At 40.7% G+C, this 20,620-nt stretch overlaps 1 pseudogene; it reads right to left on the bottom strand.

Moving 5' to 3' along the window:
• Positions 1-1,210: 1,210 nt before the first annotated feature.
• On the bottom strand, positions 1,211-19,915 carry LOC118888380 (annotated as a pseudogene).
• Positions 19,916-20,620: the final 705 nt, after the last annotated feature.

The raw sequence follows: 20,620 nt of genomic DNA on the forward strand, positions 1-20,620 counted from the left end.
CCTCAGCTAAAAACAAAAGAGGATGTTGATGTAGTTAGTGGTTTGGGATTTCAAAGGGGAGAAAGGCAATTGACATGGAGATGGGAAAGCAAATGTTCGGTAAATAAATGTTTGCTGGGCCAGGCAGAGACATTGGGACACAGACAGGAATTTTAACCAACAGACTTAGCTAAGTCCGTCCCTGTCCACACACCTAGTTCGTAATTGTAGTTATCTTTAGGGATAGCTCCCTTCCTGGAACAGGTCCTCTATCTACATTCTTTTTTTTTTTTTTTTTTTAATCTACATTCTTTTAGGCACTTAGGGGGAAGGTCAAAGATTCTTCCTGAGTCTTTTGGGCCTTGATTGTTTTCAGCTCCAAATAATCCTCATGCCAAAGAGACATTTCCGGGTGGCAAGTTTTACTCCCCTACAGTAATGATGGTGAAACACAAAGAGCCTTAGTCCTTTAATTCATTGTTGAGCACCTGAAACAATGCCTGCTCATTTTTGGATTTCTGTTATTGTGAGAGAAGATATGACATGTCCATTAACATAACAACAGCAGGGGAATGCATCTTTAGCTTTCTGTAGATTTTAATATGCTAATACACTTAAAATATTTTAAATGGAATCTTAAGCTAAGAAAATGAAAATTGTTATGCTTTTAAAAATAGAGCAAATCTGGTAAAAAGATCTCAGTTACTTCTAGACTAGAGCACATTACCATTCTCTGGAGCCTGCTCTGAGCTCTAACATTTTCCATACTTACTAAGAAAACTGATGCATATATACAAGCACTTTTCTATGGTATTTACTCAAGAGTGGAATTGCTGGGCTACGGAGTACGTGTGTCTTCAATTTTATTAAATAATTCCTAACTGTTTTCCAAAGTGGTTATATTAATTGCACACTTCCACCGATAGAGTATTAGAATTATATGTTTTTCACCACTGGATATTATCAGAGTGTAAAAATTTGCCAGTCTGGAATGTGGGTAATGATCTTGTACTGTCGGGTTTTTTGTTGTTGTTTTTTAGTTTTTATTTCATAATCATAAACAACTTTGCAATCCAGCTAAACTTGGAAGGGGATAAGGAAAATATGGAACCGAAAGAACTGCAGTGAGAACACAAAAATTATAGGATATTTCGAGCAGATGGGGGTGAAGGGGTGCTCTCCTGAGCTACAGAAGGAATGTCTGGTGGTTAAGATAAAACACAATTCAGATTTATAAGATTTGTCCACAGTCAGCAATGGTGATCTTCTTGCTGGTCTTGCCATTCCTGAACCCAAAGCACATGGCTTCCACAATATTCTTGCCCTCTTTCACCTTGCCAAAGACCACACGCTTGCCATCCAACCACTCAGTCTTGGCAGTGCAGATGAAAACCTGGGAACCGTTTGTGTTGGGGCCAGCATTTGCCATGGACAAGATGCCAGGACCCATACGCTTCAGGATGAAATTCTCATCATGAAATTTCTCCCCATAGATGGACTTGCCACCAGTGCCATTATGGCGTGTGAAGTCACCACCCTGGCACATAAATCCCAGAATTATTCTGTGAAAGCAGGGACCTTTGTAACCAAATCCTTTCTTCCTAGTGCTCAGAGCGTGAAAGTTTTCTGCTGTCTTTAGAATTTGCAAACAGCTCGAAGGAGATGCAGCCCAAGGACTCTCCCTGGATGGCGATGTCGAAGAACACGATGGAGTTGACCAAGGAGAGCAGCGCGGGAGGCTCAGGACAGCGGCGTCTGCAAGGCCTCTAGTACTGTGGTTTTAATTTATATTTTCCTGATTACTAATAAGGTTGAGTACCATTTCAAATGATTTTTGGACATGTGGAATTACTCTGTTTTGAAGGAACTGTTCAAATCTTTTGTTCATTTTTCTGTAGAGGTCTTTGTCTTTACCTTATTGATTTGTAAGATTATATATAAATATATATACCCGATTCTCATTATTCACAATAGTTATGTTCTACAAAGTCACCATAAACACTGAATTAGCAAATGATGAGCTATGCTCTTAGGAAAAATACAGGATTAGGTTCCTATGGGTCTCTGGTGACATTTTCACCAACTGAAGTGTCATTTGTGTTGTACAGGCTCTTTGCCAATGTCCTTTTAAAACAAGCCAGTCTCACCAGCATTGTAAATCTTCTCTTCCCATTACTCTTTTCCTGTAGAACACTTAGTGGATACTTTAAAAATTCTTCCACAGCCTCCTGACCTGCAGAACCTGCCTCACCTACAAGTTTAACCTTTTTCACACCATATTGCCTTTTGAACCAAGCAAGCCAATCAGCCAGGATTAGTCAAGAGGGTTTAATATTTTCCTAACCCTGAGTAATCTGACTGTAAATTTCTTTGGCTTTCAGCCTCACAACAATGAGGCCCACTATGCTGTTATTAATTGGTTATCATCTTATAAATCCACAGACTTAGCCACTCTTCCATCTTTTCCATAGCGTCATCACACACTATAGCTGTGACTTTGGCACTTTCCAGAGCTGCCTGATGTACAGATGGACAAATTTCCTCTTCCTTTTTCTGGATATACCAAACTGTTGACTCATTAACTTCGAGCTTGTGAAATGTGAAATAAAATGGAGTCACTTATGTCAAGGGGTCTTAGAATAGAGCTGGGAGGCCATTGCCAAGGTGGACTTTATGCATGTCCCAACTGGGTGGAAACCCAATCTGGGTTCTGGCTGGGTTCGAGTCCCAGCGTGTGGGTTCAAGTCCCAATTTGTGTTGCACGGTTTCAGAACCATGAACTTTTGAACTGGGTCAAACTACAAACCAAGGACTGGGAGTCGGCAAGAACACCTGCAACTTGTCACAGTAACAAACCTTACCTCCCTTATGCCTCTAATTCCAATTAAAATTCCTTGTAATGCAAACCCCCCTTCTTTGCCTTTAAAAGCTCCTAACCTTTACTCCCTAGTGAGACACTTCGGGTTGCAACCCGAATCTGTGTGCCCCAGTTGCCCTTCGTTGATCTCAAATGTCAACTACGAATTGGCACTCACCATTGGCACTTGCCATCTATCGCTACAAGGATTAAATCAGGTGCTGCTGCAGCTGCTGATTTCCAACACCCCTGAAAGCAGTTCAGGGTGGAGAGCAGAAATGAGGCACTCTGTGCTCTGGGAAAAACTGGCAGAACAGGTCTTCAGATAGTTAGATATTTTCAGGGGCCAATTTTATGAGCCCAATTCTTGTATCTCCTCATATCTAGAAAAGCACTAAAAACCTTCATGGTGACGACTGCTCCTCGCGACTAGCAGTAACCTGCACGAGATGAGCCGAAACCTTCTGTAAAAAATATGTGCTTGATTGCATGTATTCCCCCTTCACCAAAATCACATGTATACTGGCCTTCCGCCCTGCCTCTTTGGGGCAGTTTCTCAGAGCTATCTGGGATGCCGTCTCCCGGGCTCCAGTCCTCATTTTGCCCCAAATAAAACTTAACTCGCAACTCTCACGTTGTGCATTTTCTAAGTCGACACAAATAACTGCTTTCTACTTGATTATTGCCTCCTAGGTTTATTTAGGTTGACAAACTCATGGTCAACAGCACTGTAACTCATGCCTGAACAAAGTTTATTAATACTCATAAAGCAAATCATAGCCTGCTTAGGAACACTTGGACAGTACTCCAGTGCTGTGTTTGGAGGCCATTTTAAACAGCAAAATCACCAAAAACAAGCGGAAAAAAAAAATGCAAGAAATGTGGCGCTAAATAGACCTTGAAAAGAACACTTGTTTACAGTATGAGAGCTGAAACAAGGCAGAGCATTGCCTTATTCGACCTCAGCTGGCAATGTCTGTGTTGAAAGACTCAAATTCACCACTCAGTGCATGATCACAAATGACCACAAAAACACTGTAAGTATTGATTTTGGGATTACAAAGAAATTTTAGTGAGCAAATGAATCCACAAGTACCAAATCTGTAAAGAATGAGGAGGGATTGTGTATATTGATGTATGTGTGTGTGGTGAAGTCAGGGTTAAATTTCTTTTTTTTTCATTTTTTCCCCTGTGTATACCCAATTGTCTCAGCACCATTTAAGAAAAAAAAACCCTGACATTTCCCCACTCCTCTGCAGTGCTACTTTTGTCAAAAATCAAATATCCATTTACGGAAGGTTCTATGTGATATTATGATTTATAATGAGAAGTATGTATTTGGTCTTTGTCCTGTTTCTGGCTCAGAGCTCCTAAAACACTTGGAATTTCCTAAGCGTTGAGAGCCATAATGGTGTCTTGTTATGTTAATGAGGTGACTTTTGGAAAGCACTTAAGAAACCTACGGGTGGGGGCTGATTGCCAAGAGAGCCAACCACGTGATTAGAGGGTTGGAACTTCCACTAACCTCCCCCACCTCTGGGGAGGGCCGAGGGGCTGAAGATTGAATTCAGTTTGCCAATGGTCAATGATTGAATCAATCAAGCCTATGTAATGAAACCTCCATAAAACCCCAGAAGGACGGAGTTTGGAAAGATTCTGGGTTGGCAAACGTGGAGATTTGGGGAGAGTGGTGTGCCTTGAGAGGGCTTGGAAGCTCTGCGCCCCTTCCCACATGACTTGCCTATACATCTCTTCCATCCTGCTGTTCCTGAGTCATGTCCTTTTATAACCAACCGGTGATCCAGTAAGTAAAATGTTTCTCTGAGTTCTGTGAGCTGATGTAGCAAGTTAATCAAGCCCAAAGAGGGGATTGTGGGAACCTTTGATTTATAGCCCGTTGGTCAGAAGAACAGGTGATAACTTGGACTTGAGACTGGCCTCTGAAGTTGGGGTCAGGAGCAGTCCTGTAGAACTGAGCCCTTAACCTGTGGAATGTGATGCCGTCTCCAGGTAGATAGTGTCAGAATTGAGATAACTTGTAGGACACCCAGCTGGTGTCCCAAGAATTGTTGGTATGGAAAAACCCCCCTCACCACTTTGGAAATTGGTGACCCGAACCATTAAAGCAACTCTATTTCTGCCTTCTCCTGTTCTGTCCATTTTACTGTCCCTATACCAATATCACACTGCCTTAATTGCTATAATTTTATAATTATTTTTTTAATTTAATTTAATTTTTCTCTGCATTGGGTCTTCGTTGTTGCACGTGGGCTTTCTCTAGTTGCGGCTACTCTTCTATGCAGTGCACAGGCTTCTCATAGCGGTGGCTTCTCTTGTTGCAGAGCATGGGCTCTAGGCACACGGGCTTCAATAGTTGTGGCACGTGGGCTCAGTAGTTGTGGCTCGCAGGTTCTAGAGCACAGGCTCAGTAGCTGTGGCGCATGGGCTTAGTTGCTCCACAGCATGCGGGGTCTTCCCGGAGCAGGGCTCGAACCCATGTCCCCCGCATTGGCAGGCGGATTCTTAACCACTGCGCCACCAGGGAAGTCCCAGATGTTATCTTTTTAAATGTCACTTTCTATCTGTTGTTGATGGTACATAGAAATAACATTCTCTTTTATGTGTTTTTTTATGGAGAACTTGCTAAACTTACTTATCAATTCTAATAATTTATCTCTATATTATTTTGTATTTTTATGTGCATAATTATATATATAATGTGTATATATATATATATATATATATATATATATATATATATAAAATGTCATCTTCCCCTGCCCCCTTTGTGATGAATATAACTTGACCATGCTGGATAGGACTTCAGTACAAATATTAAATTGAAGTGGCGGTAGTGGGCCTCCTTGTGTTGTTCCACATTTCAATGGAAATTACTCAGTGTGTCACCATTAAGTATCTTTTGTAACCGTCAGTTTTCCAGTAAAGAAAGTTTAAATTTTTTATTTTTTTGTCACACTGTGCGGCTTGTGGGACCTTAGTTCCCCAACCAAGGATTGAACCCAGGCCCTCAGCAGTGAAAGCACAGAGTCCTAACCGCTGGACTGCCAGGGAATTCCCTTAAAGGAAGTTTTCTTATAGAAATCTAGCCAAGTCTTTCTATTATGACTATGTTATTAATTATATCAAGTGATTTAACTCCACCTATTTCGATGATCGTATGATTCTCCTGTTTTAATATGGTAATATGGTACACTACATTAATTAAAATTTTAAAGCAAAACAGAACCAGCATTTCTGAGATAACTCCACAGTCTAATGATATATTATCCTTTTTTTCTGTTGCTGATATTTTGTGAGGATTTTTGCACATATACTTTCGAATGAGATTCACAAGTAATTTTCCTTTCTTATACAACTCTTGTTAGAGTTTTTAACAAGCTGTTGTTAGACTCACAGAATGAGTTGCAAACTGTACCTTCTTATTCAATTATTGGGAATAATAGTTAGTGTAATGCTGGAATTATTGCTGTCTTGAACGTTTGGTAGAACTACTAGTGAAGCTCTTTGTACCTGCAGCTTTCAATGTAGGAAGATTTTCATTACTAATGCAAATGCTTTAATCATTAAAGAACTATTCAGTTTTAAATTGCTTCTGGGTAATTTTTGGTAAATTATAGTTTTCCAGAAATTTATACATTGTATCTAAATATTAAGTGTATTACCATAAAGTTGTTCATGACATTCCCTTATTAACATCTGAAAGATCTGTGACAGTCTTTTGTTGTTCATTCTTAATGTGTTTTGGCAGACATTTATTGAATTTTTAGAATAAATGTTATCTTTAATTTTAATTAATTGCAGGAAAATTGCAAAAGTTAATTGCAGAAAAATTGCAAAAGTTAATTACAGAAAAATTTTAATTACCGAAAAATTGCAAAGACAGTACAGACTTCCTGTATACACTGCACCCAGTTTCCCCTATTATTAACATATTATATTAGTATCATAAATTTGGTAACAAGCCACCAATATTGGTATCCAATTATTCACTAAAGTCCATACCTTATTCCAATTTTTAAAAACTTTTCACATAATGTCCTTTTTCTGTTTCAGGATCCCATCAATGATCTCATATCACATTTAGCTGTCATGTATCCTGAGGCTCCTCTAAGACAGTGACAATTTTTCAGACTTTCCTTGTAGTTTTGGTGTCAACATTTTTAGGTATTGGTGAGGTATTTTATAGAACATCCTTAAACTGGGATTTGTCTGCTGCTTTTCTTATAATTAGACTGGGGTTAGGTTATACACTATCAACAAGACTTATGACTTTTAATGACCTTGATCACATGGCTGAGGTAGGGTTTCTCCAGGGTAAAGTTACTTCTATTCATGTTTTGACATCTTTATTAGAGTATAATTGCTTTACAATGGTGTATCAGTTTCTGCTTTATAACAAAGTGAATCAGTTATACATATACATATGTCCCCATATCTCTTCCCTCTTGTGTCTCCCTCCCTCCCACCCTCCCTATCCCACCCCTCTAGGTGGTCACAAAGCATGGAGCTGATCTCCCTGTGCTATGAGGCTGCTTCCCACTAGCTATCTATTTTACGTTTGGTAGTGTATATATGTCCATGCCACTCTCTCACTTTGTCCCAGATTACCCTTCCCCCTCCCCATATCCTCAAGTCCATTCTCTAGTAGGTCTGCATCTTTATTCCCGTCTTGCCCCTAGGTTCTTCTGACCATTTTCTTTTTTCATTTTTTTTTCTTTTTTTAGATTCCATATATATGTGTTAGCATACAGTATTTGTTTTTCTCTTTCTAACTTACTTCACTGTGTATGACAGTCTCTAGGTCCATCCACCTCAATACAAATAACTCAGTTTCGTTCCTTTTTATGGCTGAGTAATATTCCATTGTATATATGTGCCACATCTTCTTTATCTATTCATTTGTTGATGGACACTTAGGTTGCTTCCATGTCCTGGCTATTGTAAATAGTGCTGCAGTGAACATTGTGGTACTTGACTCTTTCTGAATTATGGTTTTCTCAGGGTATATGCCCAGTAGTGGGATTGCTGGGTCATATGGTAGTTCTATTTTTAGTTATTTAAGGAACCTCCATACTGTTCTCCATAGTGGCTGTATCAATTTACATTCCCACCAACAGTGCAAGAGGGTTTCCTTTTCTCCACACCATCTCCAGCACTTATTGTTTGTAGATCTTTTGATGATGGCCATTCTGACCAGTGTGAGGTGATACCTCACTGTAGTTTTGATTTGCATTTCTCTAATGATTAGTGATATTGAGCACCCTTTCATGTGTTTGTTGGCCATCTGTATATCTTCTCTGGAGAAATGTCTATTTAGGTCTTCTGCCCATTTTTGGATTGGGTTGTTTGTTCTTCTGATATTGAGCTGCATGAGTTGCTTGTAAATTCTGGAGGTTAATCCTTTGTCACTTGTTTCATTTGCAAATATTTTCTCCCATTCTGAGGGTTGTCTTTTCGTCTTGTTTATGTTTTCCTTTGCTGTGCAAAAGCTTTTAAGTTTCATTAGGTCCCATTTGTTTATTTTTGTTTTCATTTCCCTTTCTCTAGGAGGTGGGTCAAAAAGGATCTTGCTGTGATTTATGTCATAGAGTGTTCTGCCTATGTTTTCTTCTAAGAGTATTCTAGTGTCTGGTCTTACATTTACGTCTTTAATCCGTTTTGAGTTTATTTTTGTGTATGGTGTTAGGGAGTGTTATAATTTCATTCTTTTACAGGTAGCTGTCCAGTTTTCCCAGCACCACTTATTGAAGAGGCTGTCTTTTCTCCATTGTATATTCTTGCCTCCTTTATCAAAGATAAGGTGACCATATGTGCGTAGGTTTATCTCTGGGGTTTCTATCCTGTTCCATTGATCTATATTTCTGTTTTTGTGTGAGTACCATACTGTCTTGATTACTGTTGCTTTGTAGTATAGTCTGAAGTCAGGGAGCCTGATTCTCCAGCTCCGTTTTTCTTTCTCAAGATTGCTTTGGTTATTTGGGGTCTTTTGGGTTTCCATACAAATTGTGAAATTTTTTTGTTCTACTTCTGTGAAAAATGCCATTGGTAGTTTGACAGGGATTGTATTGAATCTGTAGATTGCTTTGGGTAGTACAGTCATTGTCACAATGTTGATTCTTCCAATCCAAGAACATAGTATATCTCTCCGTCTGTTGGTATCATCTTTAATTTCTTTCATTAGTGTCTTACAGTTTCCTGCATACAGGTCTTTTGTCTCCTCAGGTAGATTTATTCCTAGGTATTTTATTCTTTTTGTTGCAGTGGTAAATGGGAGTGTTTCCTTAATTTTTCTTTCAGATTTTTCATCATTAGTGTATAGGGATGCAAGAGATTTCTGTGCATTAATTTTGTATCCTGCTACTTTACCAAATTCATTGATTAGCTCTAGTAGTTTTCTGGTAGCATCTTTTGGATACTCTATGTATATTATCATGTCATCTGCAATCGGTGATGGCTTTACTTCTTCTTTTCTGATTTGGATTCCTTTTATTTCTTTTTCTCCTCTGATTGCTGTGGCTAAAACTTCCAAAACTATGTTGAATAATAGTGGTGAGAGTGGACGACCTTGTCTTGTTCCGAATCTTAGAGGAAATGGTTTCAGTTTTTCACCATTGAGAACGATGTTGGCTGTCTGTTTGTCATATATGGCCTTTATTATATTGAGGTAAGTTCCCTCTATGCCTACTTTCTGGAGGGTTTTTATCATAAATGGGTGTTGAATTTTGCCAAAAGCTTTTTCTGCATCTATTGAGATGATCATATGGTTTTTCTCCATCAGTTTGTTAATATGGTGCATCACATTGATTTGCCTATATTGAAGAATCCTTACGTTCCTGGGATAAACCCCAATTGATCATGGTGTATGATCCTTTTAATGTGCTGTTGGATTCTGTTTGCTAGTATTTTGTTGAGGATTTTTTCATCTATGTTCATCAGTGATATTGGCCTGTAGTTTTCTTTCTTTGTGACATCTTTGTCTGGTTTTGGTATCAGAGTGATGGTGGCCTTGTAGAATGAGTTTGGGAGTGTTCCTCCCTCTGCTATATTTTAGAAGAGTTTGAGAAGGATAGGTGTTAGCTCTTCTCTAAATGTTTGGTAGAATTTGCCTGTGAAGCCCAGATTATTTTCTTAAAGAAAACGCCGTGCGTTCTCCCGGGGAAGTTGTCCCTGGATCACGGGACCCTGGCAGTGGTGAGCTGCACAGGCTCCCGGGAGGGGAGGTGTGGAGAGTGACCTGTGCTCGCACACAGGCTTCTTGGTGGCGGCAGCAGCAGCCTTAGCGTCTCATGCCCGTCTCTGGAGCTCATTTTTTTTTTTTTTTTTTCTGGAGCTCATTTAAGCGGCGCTCTTAATCGCCTCTCCTCGCGCACCAGTAAACAAAGAGGGAAGAAAAAGTCTCTTGCCTCTTAGGCAGGTCCAGACTTTTTCCCGGACTCCCTCCCGGCTAGCTGTGGTGCACTAGCCCCTTCAGGCTGTGTTCACGCCGCCAACCCCAGTCCTCTCCCTGGGATCTGACCTCCGAAGCCCGAGCCTCAGCTCCCAGCCCCGCCCACCCCGGCGGGGGAGCAGACAAGCCTCTCGGGCTGGTGAGCGCTGCTCGGCGCCGAGCCTCTGTGCGGGAATCTCTCCGCTTTGCCCTCCGCACCCCTGTGGCTGCGCTCTCCTCCGTGGCTCCGAAGCTTCCCCCCTCTGCCACCCGCAGTCTCCGCCCGCGAAGGGGCTTCCTAGTGTGTGGAAGCCTTTCCTCCTTCACAGCTCCCTCCCACTGGTGCAGGTCCCGTCCCTATTCTTTTGTCTCTGTTTTTTCTTTTTTTTTTTTGCCCTACCCCGGTACGTGGGGAGTTTCCTGCCTTTTGGGAGGTCTGAGGTCTTCTGCCAGCGTTCAGTAGGTGTTCTGTAAGAGTTGTTCCACATGTAGATGTATTTCTGATGTATTTGTGGGGAGGAAGGTGATCTCCACGTCTTACTCTTATGCCATCTTGAAGGTCTCCACAGCAATGGACATTTTTATATTATCTTTGTATAATACAAACTTACTATAATTGCTATTCGTGCCAGAAGTTTTTCTTGACTTTTTTTGGGGAGGATTTTCTACATAGAAAATCACTATTGCAAAGATATTTTTATTTCTTCCTTTCTAATTTGTAACCCCTTTCCCCCCCTCTTGTCTTTTTGCACTAGCTAGGAATTCCAGTATAATTTTGAATTGGAGTGGCGAGCGAGAACATCCTTGCCTTGTTCCCCAAAGTGGTCAAGCATATACTTTCTCATCATGAAGTATGATGTTAGCTATAGATTTTTTGTGTTATTTACCATGTAGAGAATCTGTCTCTGTATTCCTAGTTTGCTAAGAGTTTTTATCATGAATGGATGTAAGTTATTGTCTGATGCTTTTCTGCATCAATTGATCTTATCATGTTATTTTTTTTCTTTAGACTATTGATATGGTTTGCATTGATTGATTTTTGCATGTTGAACCAGCCTTGCATATATGCTTTATCATGGTGTATATTTTTTAATACAGTGCGGGATTCAATTTGTTAATATTTTGTTGGAGATTTTTGTATCTATGCTCATGAGAGAATGGTCTATAGTTTTTCTTTCTTGTGATATCTTTATCTGGATTTCATAAAAGGGAAACGTTGGCCTCATAAAATGAGTTAGGAAGTGTTCCTTCTGTTCCTATTTCCCAAAAGAGATTATAGAGAATTGATATTATTTCTTCATTAAGTGTTTGTTAGAATTCACCAGTGAAATCATCTGGGTCTAGTGCTTCCCTTTTTGGAAGGTTATTAATTTTTATTTTCTGTAATAGTTTTAGGCCTACCCAGATTATCTGTTTCTCTTTGTGTGACTTTTTGTAGTTTGTGTTGTTCAAACAAATGGTCCATTTCATTCAGGTTATCAGAACTGTGGGCATGGAATTGTTAATAGTATTCTGTTGTTATCTTTTAAATTTTCATAGGATCAGTTGTATGATCCTTCTTTCATTTATGATATTTGTATCTTGTACTCTCTCTTTTTCTTTTGGTTAGCCTGTCTGCAGGTTTATCACTTATTTTTATCTTTTCAAAGAAACTGCTTTAGGTTTCTTTGATTTTCTCTATTTTTGTCCTGTTTTAAATTCTATTGATTTCTGCTCTAATATTTATTATTTCTATTTTTATTCTAGTTTTAGAGTTAAATGTATTTTTTCTTTAGTTTCCCAAGATATAAACTTAAATTATAGATAATAGATCACTGTTCATTTCTAAAATATGTATTTTATACCATGAATTTCCTTCTAAGCACTACTTTCCACTCATCTCACAAAATTTGATAAGTTGTATTTTATATTCATTAGGTTCAAAGTATTTTTAAAAATTTCTCTTGAGACATTTTCTTTGTTTGTTGTGTTATTTAAAAATGTATTGTTTAATTTCCAAATATTTGGGAACTTTAGAGCTACCTTCCTGCTGTTTATTTCTGATTTAATTGCTTTGTGGTATGAGAATATACACTGTGTGATTTCTTTTATTAGGATTGGTTTCTGGAGAATTGCCTTGTTCTTTAGATTTGACTGGTTTAGGATATCTTTTTCTTCATTTTCCTTGACTCTCTGTGTTGGTGTCTGTGCATTAGACAAAGCAGGTCCTTCTCCCAGTCTTCATGGGCTGGCCACGTATGGGACAAGACTTCAACAAATCAGTCCTGCCAGAGGTTCTGGGGCCTCTAATAATTCTTTCCCTCCTCAGGGGGAAACTGAGAGCTTGGGTTTTTTATCTGCTCACTGTGTGCTGAGCAAGGGAAGGCATCTACTAGCCCAAGCTGTGTGACTTCTGTCTCTCCTGGGGCTGGTAGATGGTGCTGGACCTGTTTGAACTCTAGGACTAGTGAGATAGATGCTAGGTCTTTGGGCATCTCAGGAGAAGTTGGGAAGCTGGCTGCACAGATCAACTCTTTCCTTCCCCAGGAGGAAGCTGAAAGCTGGGATTTTCCATCTGTTCATTCTGTGCTGAGCAGAGGAAAGAGTCTATGGCATCTACCACCCCAAGCCATCAGTTCAGCTCTGCCCCTGGCTGCTAGACTATGCTGGACCTGTCAGAAGTCCAACTAGCAAGACAAAAGCCAGTCCTCTAGGGAGCCCCTTTGAAAAAGTTGGGGTGTTGGATTTGTGAACCAACCCCTTCATTTCCCTGGGTGAAGTTGGGAGCTAAGGGATCTCTTCCGGATCCTATGGTGCTGGGCTGGGATCAGGGACCCCAGTGAGAGGTGTCCCAAATCTCCCTACCCGCTTCAGCGAGTCTGGTTTAGCTTTCCCCGGGTGCAGGAGACTTTCTCTTAGTTTCTAGATTTCTCACAGTGGGAATTTGTCCATGAATTGTTGCTGAACCAGTTTGTTTGTGGGAGGAAGGAGGATCCAAGGTTTCCAACATCTTGCTGATATCACTCCATACACTTTCCTTTAAAGGGGTTAAGGTGTGTTTTATGGCCCAGAATGTGGTTTATCTTGGTGACTGTTCTTGAGAAAATTCATGTGACTTGAGAAGAAGGTGAATCCTACTCTTGTTGGATGGAGTATTTCATAAGTCTCAATTAGACCAGTTTGCCTGATAGTGCTGTTTAGGTCGTCTACATCCTATTGATTTTCTGCCTGGTTGATTTATCAATTACTAACAGGGGAGTTTTGACTGACCAAGTGTCCACAGTTGTCTATTTCTTACTCTCTATTCTGTCTTGACCAAAATTTAGTCAGGTTTCTCTCTTCCTTAGGGCCCCTGAACTTCGCTTGTCCCCAAGTGTGAGCAAATGCAGAACATCTTCTCTTATCAGTTTATATTGAGAATTGGCTGACCACAGTGTGACACTTGTCCTGTCAGACCCTGCTGGGCATTTCTTCTAATTGGTAGTTCCCAAGGTACTGCTTACGTTTTTGTTTGATTTTGAGATGCTTGCAGATTTCTGAGATGGGGTAGATCTCCCTGTTACAATAGTTTTTCTTCTGAATAAAATCTCTCCTTATCTAAGTCCAGATTTGTTTTTATTTGACAGAAGTTTCCAACCCCAATAGATGATTTGTCTATTTCTCCTTAAATTTCAATCAGTTTTTGTTTCATGTACTTTGGCATTCTGTTGTTAACAACATATGCATTTAGAATCATTATGTCTTTTTATAAAATTTAACTCTTTATCATTATGTAATATTCCTCGTTAATCTGTTTTTTTTTTTTTTTGCCGTGCCACACGGCATGTGGGATTTTGGTTCCCCGACCAGGGATCAAACCTATACCCCCTGGAGTGAAAGCAGGGAGTCTTAACCACTGGACCACCAGGGAAGTCCTCTGTGGTTAATTTTAAGTGTCAACTTGGCTAGGGCCCAGTACCCAGATATTTGGTCAAACACAAGTCTAAATGTCACTGTGAAGGTATTTTTTAAAGGTGAGATTAGCATTTAAATCAACAGACTTTGAGTAAAACAGATTTTCCTCCATAAGGTGGGTGAGCCTCATCCAACTAGTTGAAGGCTTTAGAAAATAAGAGAGGCCCCCTAACCTTGTTATGTGTTAACTTGACTACACTAAGGGATGACCACATAGCTGGTAAAACATTATTTTTAGGTGTGTCTGTGAGAATGTTTCTTAGAGAGATTAGCATTTGAATTGGTAAACTGAGTAAAGAAGATATTCCATCACTAATGTGGAAGGGTATCATTCAATCCCTTGAGCCCCTGAATAGAACAAACAGGTGGAGAAAGGGTGAATTTGTTGTCTTTGCTTGAGCTGAGATATCCATTTTCTCTTGCCCTTGGACATCGACAGTCCTAGTTCAAGTATTCTTCTACTTTGTTCTCTTTCTTCTCCTTCTGATATTCAAATTATTCATGTGTTACACATTTTTGGAATTCTTATTTTGTTCTTTTATTTTTCATTCTTTTTTCCCCTTTGTATTATAATTTAGGAAGTTTCTATTGACACATCTTCGAGTTCACTGATTCTTTCTCCAGCCATGCCCATTCTTCTGATGAGCCCATCAAAGGCATTCTTCATTTATGTTACCATGTTTTAGTTTTCCAGAATTTTCTTTTGATTGTTTCTCATAGTGTCTGTCTCTCTGCTTATATTACTCATTTATTTTTTCATATTGTCTACTTTTCCATTACACTCCTTAACATATTCTCATTGTTATTTTAAATTTCCTGCTTGATAATTCCAAAATATATGTCACATCTGAGTCTTATTTTGATGCTTGTTTTGTCTTTCCAGACTGTTTTTTCTTTTTGTTTAACATACCTTGTAATTTGTTGTTAACACTAGGCATGATGTATTGAGTAATACAAACTAAGTTAAATAAACTTCCAGTGTGAGGTTTTATGCATTTTGGTTAAGTTTGCCTATATTTAATGTTTGCTGTAGCTGTAGATGACAGAGGTTTCAAATTCTGGTCATGTCTTTTTTTTTTTCTTTTTGTCTTCCCTGTTGTCTGTTGGCGTCCATGAAAATACTTCCTCTGGGTCTCTGCTTCCAGCTGTGAATTATATTGGTACGGTGGTGGTGTGTGTCAGAGGGTAAATGTTCTATAATCTTACAGTTAAAATTTTAGTGGTCCTATGTCCCTGAACTGTGAGCTTCGGAAGTGCTTCTCAGATATCCCCCTTTTAGGTGACACACAGAGGGTGCTGGCAGTCAGGCACATGCTCTATCCCCCAGGTGGGATAAGGCTCAGTTAAAGTCTTTTCCGCTGGAGGGTAGGTCTTTGTTGTGGAGAACTCTCTGGGAATATTTCAAAGAGGTTATTTTCCCCCTCCTGCTAGAAACAAAGGGAAAAATTTTTCCTGGATCCTTACTTGGAGAACATGGTGTGGTTCCTGGAGTGAAAGCCCATGAAAGCATGGGATTCTCCCTGAGATTGGGTCCCCAGGAGTTTCTCATTATCTGGCTAGGCCACGCTCCAACTCCAACATTTTGTCTGTTACCATTTAAGTGTTATCTCCAGTGCCTTTTGCTACAAATTAGCAGTTCTCTGTTATAAGTCTCTGTATTTGCCTGTCATTATAGACTTTGGGGTGGCAGTTTGCTCTGATACTTTGATTCTCTGAAGGATCCAAGAAAAGTTGTTGATTTTCAACTGTTCAGCTTTTTTCTTTTTGTAAGAAAGGAAATGGCAACTTTCAAGCTCTTTTCCTATAAGTGCTGAAACCAGAAGTCTATCAATTTTATTATTTATGTCAAAGGACAAATTTTTGGTTTTCTTGACCCTCTTTTATTGTATATTCATGTACTGGCTCGTTAATTTGGCTCTCATCTTTAATATTTTCTTTTTTATCTTCTGGGGGTTAATTTTTCCATTTTGTTTCTAAACTTACTAAAATAGACTATTACTGCATTAATCTTCATCCTTTATTTTTTTCTGTGATATATGCATTTAAGGAATAAATTTCCTGCTAAGCATGGCTTTAACTTCATCCCACACATTTAGATATAGCATTTGTATTAACTTTTATTTCAAAATAGTTCTAATTTCCATTAAGACTTATTTCTTCACCTAAAGATTTTTAAAGTGTATTTTAAAATTTTGAAAACCAAGAATTTTCATTTTATCTTTGTGATGTTTATTTCTGACATTGTGATCACAGAGAATATGCCATAACTGAAATTGTTTGACTTTTATTGAGACGAGCTTTGTAGCCAAGGATATAGTCAATGCTTACAAGTGTTCGGTGTATGGTTTTTAGAATATGTATTCTTCAGGAATTACACAGCAATTATAAAGTTTAAATTGTTAATGGTTTAATTCCAGTTTTCAGTATCTTTACTAATATGTTTGTCTGCTCAACCTATCCATTAAGGAGACCAGTATGCAATGTTTGAAAATTTTTCAATTTTATTATAATTCTACTAATTATCCTTTTATATATTGTTGGCCATATTTTTAGCACAAACAAAATGACAGACACTTTGTTATATATTCATGATTAACTAAGCCTTTTATCATTCTGAAGTTAAAGTCTTTCTCCCTACTAATTGATATTGCTGTAAATTCTATTTTATTTCATGTTAATGTAGCTATACCAGTTGCAGTTGCATATTGTGTTTTTATCTCCTACCTCTGCTTTAATGAAGCAAGCACCCCAGAGCTCACCTGACCAGACTTTGTTGACCTGAAGAAAAGAGCTTCTTGTTGCTTATCCTCAATGAAATCAAGAATTGTTTCAACACATAATGACAAGCTATGAATGCCACCCACCCTATACACACATTCTCTTACCCTTGGTCTGACATCTGCATTAATCTAAAGGAATGATTGATGTCCATTCAGAACCTTAGGCAGACTGGACTTGCCTTTTAAGTATCTTTTCTGTGGCCCATATTCTAAGGTAGGCTGTTGGATTTTTCAGTGTCTCCAAACCATGAGGCAAAAAACTCACCTGTGAGAAGAGTGGGATGAGGCACGGACGTGGCAGAAGTTTACCTGTCACTTTCCTAGGTTCCTTGTTGTCATGGCAACGATTGCCTTGGTCTATACTGCCTGTGTGTGTTTGGGAGAACCCCTCTTGTAGTATGGGTCTCAAAGCAAGCCTTCTATGAAACGAGGAATCATCAGAGTGAAGCTGTCTTAACACATTGAACTCCAGCAATGGGAGTGGGCTACCATTTCGGCCTCCAGAGGATGCTAAATGAAGTAAGAGGCCACCTGGTTATCGCTTCTAAATCCAGTGAACCAGGGAGAATGAGTCCTTACCTCACACCTGGCCACGCTTAACATCTCTTTAAGCTAACATTTATGGACCACTTACTATCTGTCAGGCACTATGATGTACATTTTAGCTTCATATCTTACTTAATCTTTAGAATGAGCCAGTGGGCTGCACTATTATTCTCATCTGCACTTTACTGATGAGAAATTGGGGCTGAGAGAGGTGAGGAGACTTTCCCAAGTTCGGCCCGGCTCCTTCTCCTGTTGCTCTACCTGGCCGTGGGCTTCCTGTGACCTGTTGTGTTTGGCAGCAGTGGGCGCCTTGCGTATTCTGAGACCCCTCTGCCTCACGCTGTTGGTAGATGAGTAACCCTAAGTCAGCTGAGCAGCCAGGTCAGGGCTGGGTCTGTCCTAGGGGAGCATTTGTAGGTGAGGCTGAAGTTCCAGAACTCCTTCGGTTTTGTGTTTGTGCATGTGTTCAAATGGGTCTATACCAATATTTCTGGTTTTCTTTCACATAAAATGCAAAGGATTTGAGGACTGGACCCTCTACATAGGATATCATCATTCAGGATTTTTCTGTTCTGTTTATGGGTAATAAGGAGAAGACCAGCCCTTAGAAAACGGGTTCAGCTTGGCCATCGTTAAGAGTTGAATGGTATCCTGCAAAATACGCATGTTGAATCCTAATTCCCAGGACCTCAGAATGTGACTGTATTTGGAAACAGGGTCTTTACAGAGGTAACCAAGTAAACACCATGAGATCCCGTATGACTGGTGTCTTATGAAAACGGGAAATGTGGGCACAGAGGCACGGATAGAGGGGAGATGATGTGAGAGACGGGGGAGAAGACGGCCATCCACAAGCCAAGGAGAGAGGCCTGGAGCAGATCCTTCCCTCACAGGCAGCTGATACTCGTGTGGTGTGCGCGCCTGTAAAAACACATGCACAGGAAAGGAATGGGGTGGGGTGGGCTGTGTGTGTGTGTGTGTGTGTGTGTGTGTTTGAGGGGGCAGAAGGGAGGAGGGTCAGGGAAGGTCCTCTGGAGATGGTGACACGTGAGGTGCAGTTTTAAGGGGGAAGAGAAGTTTCCCTGGTGATGGGCTGGGGTGTGGGGGAAGGGCATCCCAGGTAGAGGGGACAAGTCGTGAAAGGTCACGAGCAGGTGAGCGAGAGGCTGGTGCGCTCACGGGACTCCTGACGCTGCCTGTTCCTGCTTCTCCCCCGACCTTCCTGAGCATCCTTTTCCTCTCACTACCAACAGCACTAAGCACTCGAGGTCCAGTCCTTAGCCCAGGGCCTTCCTCTTCCTACCACTTTCTGAGAACGGTTATTTTCATACCATTACAGGAAACATCAGCCATGCGGGGGCTCCCATGTGTGAATCTGCAGCTGGGACGGTCCTCTTCTCTGGAGTGTCACCTCGTCTGCAGTGTTTACATGTGCACAGCCCAGCATCAGCTCGGGCCCAAGAGAGCCAAGTTACATTCTCTTTCCTGCAAAAGTGTGGCCCAGGCTTCTGTGTTATTTTTTGATGTCCCCACCATCAATCAGTGACCTGGTCCTAAGCCCTGGGGTCACCTCTGACCCTTCCTGCTTCCAAACACCTTGTTAGGATGCAGGGCCAGACTGACGGTGTTATTCTCTAAGTCCCCATTTGTTTCCCTTGTCTTGAAATTCTCAGCAACCTTTGCCCATCCCCAATCTCCTGGCATCTGTCTCCTGTTCTACAAGTGATGACAAAATTTACTGACAGTGACTGAGATGATACCTGTGTGGTTCTTCAGCAGCAGGAACATCAGTCGTTAGGGTGACCGGAGGGCCTGTGTGTGTTGTAAATGCTTAAATAATCTCCTGCCGTCTCCCGATTAACCTGTGGCTGCAATTCCCTCCTTGAACTGTCTGCTCTGTCATTTCGAATCAGAGGAACATTATCTTCCCTGGATAAAATGGGTGCACAATAGAAAATTAGTGGTCTGGACTTTTTCAAATAACCCATGAACAAGATACTTTCTCTTTCCCCATTTTTTCTTCCTATAGGAATGTTTGCAGTTGTTGGCACTGTGACCACCCTTTCTTGACATGCTTTCTTCATGTGAAACCATCCTCTCCTGATTTTCTCTCTGAGTGCAATCCTTCTTCAGACTCTGCCGGATAATCCTCTTTCCCTACTCACACTTTAGAAGTTTATGTTTCCTGAACCTCTGCCCTGAGTGCACTGGGCATTCCTGCTCTTCAGACTTGGTCAGGGGCCCTCGTTCATCCTCACGACCTCACTGCCGACACGCTCACACCCGGATCCGCCGTGCACACCTATCTTCTAGAGACGCAGCTTCCTCCTTGGCGCCTCCACTTGGATTTCCCCGTAGATCCCGGAACCTCATCCTGTCAAACACTGACCGAGTCACCTATTCCTTCTTCCGCGAGGCACTCACATTGCTGCTAGGGGTCCTCGTGAGTTCGAGCTGCTGTAACAAAGATGCCGCAGACTGGGTGCCTCAGAAACAGCAGACATTTATTTATTTCTTACAGTTCTGGAGGTGGGAAGTCCAAGAGCAAGGTGCCAGCAGGTGTAGTGTCTGGCGAGAGCCCTCTTCCTGGTTTTCAGAAGGCCATCTTCCCATCTTGGGAGAGAGAGGGGGCCACGTCCCTCTTGTTTCTATTCTTATAAGGACATTAATCCCATCCTGAGGGCTCCACCCTCATGATCTAATTGCCTCCCAAAGGCCTCACCTCCTAATACCATCACATTGGGATTAGGGTTTCAACATATGAATTTTGGGAGGACAAAAACATTCAGTCCATAGCACTAGGGTTGGGGAATTTACATCAAATTTTGCTGTCTGTGTGAGACGTTAAAGCGATTCATATCTGCTTTAATGTGGTTTCTGGCCTCCATATTTGAGGTAGGTTTAGCAGTAATACCAAACGTCTCATAATAGGCAGAGAAGGAATAAAAGCATCCGTAGTAGACTTGGATCTCAAGTAGAGTTGAGACTGCCAACTTTAGGGCTGGAATTTACACCATTGGCTCTCCTAGTTCTCAGGCTTTTGGACTCACACTGGAACTCCACATCAGGGCTCCTGGG

This window comes from Balaenoptera musculus, chromosome X (assembly GCF_009873245.2).
Source record: "Balaenoptera musculus isolate JJ_BM4_2016_0621 chromosome X, mBalMus1.pri.v3, whole genome shotgun sequence".
In the NCBI taxonomy this organism is placed as follows: Eukaryota; Metazoa; Chordata; class Mammalia; order Artiodactyla; family Balaenopteridae; genus Balaenoptera; species Balaenoptera musculus.